The sequence below is a fragment of the Elephantulus edwardii genome, unplaced genomic scaffold, assembly GCF_000299155.1.
Source record: "Elephantulus edwardii isolate Elephantulus edwardi_28Jun2011 unplaced genomic scaffold, EleEdw1.0 scaffold00433, whole genome shotgun sequence".
Taxonomy (NCBI): Eukaryota; Metazoa; Chordata; class Mammalia; order Macroscelidea; family Macroscelididae; genus Elephantulus; species Elephantulus edwardii.
Window position 1 is genome coordinate 937,459 of NW_006400183.1, and position 1,634 is coordinate 939,092.

Genomic DNA, 1,634 nt, shown 5'->3' on the forward strand with positions numbered 1-1,634 from the left:
AACATATATATATATATTCTTACACTTAAAATTATCTTCAAGTGTATAAAGAAAATATTACTACTGTAAATTGGGAATAGGGAGAGAAAAGCAGAATTTACCTGTAATGTTTTTGTTCTAATTGTTCATAAGCAAGCATTAATTTTACATTTTAAAAATTTACTCAGCTACTCACTTTCTGTATTTGATTCTTAGAGTAACATTGTTGTGCTTTAAGACTTTGGCCTGAAAAAGAGCACAAATATTTACAATAAATTTAATTTTTAATCTATTTAATAAAATATCTTTTAAACGTAATTTCTGTGAGAAACTTTTGTAAAGGAAACATGGGAACACGATTTAAATTGTTCGCAAAATAATACTGCTAATCTATTTGACAAAGCAAGGTAAAGTGCATCAGTACTTCACAACTGCCTTGAGTGACATATAAGACCTCCTCATGTCTATATGATATGGTTGGCACAGTTTACCCAGGACTACCTGATTTACTCCTGCTGTCCTGACCTAGTCACTTATAGACCTCCTCTTGAATTCAGAGGTGTTTCTGTTTCAATGATAAGATATCCAGTTGCTCTAAGTGGTGTCAAATTGGTGCTGGGTTGCTAATTGAAAAGTCAGCAGTTTGAAACAATACTTTCAGCCCTTGCAGGAGAGAGATGTGGCATTCTACCTCTGTTAAGATTACGGCCTTGAAGGCTGTATGGACAATTCCATTCTGTCTTATGCAGTCACTATGAGCAAAAATCAACTTAATGACAATGGATAACTACATTGAAAGATGGACTGATCTTTGTATTATTATTCAAGAGAACTTTAGATATGTTTTTTTTCTCTCCATGGTTCCATGGCTTTTCCTGGATCAATCTTCTTTCTGCTGTTTCTTCTCTAGATTGCTTAGAATCACTCTGGAGAAGACATGGAAAAATGTTACTCTTTTCAGTCAATAACTCCCGGACTCTGATATGCCGTACTTATGAAAGTCGTACACTGCTTTAGTCATTACTAGAATATATTGTTAGTGTATCCAATCTTATCTCCTCAGATTCTCTAGTCTGTGTGCTGTAGGAAAGAGAAAAGACTATTTGTCATTGTAGCAGGAAGCATTGCAGTAGAATAAGAATGATGACACTAAAAAGAAGAAACTTGGGAGATTTCAGAGCACTGATTTATCACCTTCTGCTTTACTCACTTTTGTGCATATTTGCTCATCTTCCAAACACATAGTATTTGCAAGTATTTATTAACTCTTGAAAGCTCTGGTGACATAGCCTATAGAAAGTCATGCTGCTAACCCAAAAGTCGACCTCTCTGCTGTTTCAAATCGACCAGTGACCCCCATCAAATAAATATAGACCATCTCCTCTTATATAAGTTGTTGTTAAGTGTTGGCAAGTCACAGACAACTCATAGCAACCCCATGAAAGAAAGTCCTGGACACCCATATAACTTTCGTTCTTTGTCCAGGTTCATAGGGTTTCCAGAGGCAAGCTATTAAGGAAGTGGATGCCACTCCTGCTTCCTAGCTTGTTTTAATCAAAGAGCTCCACCAAACACTGTCCACCATGGGTAACCATTCTCACATTTGACTCCTCAGTGTCACAGTGCTTGGCTTCACAGCAACCACGAGTGACCTC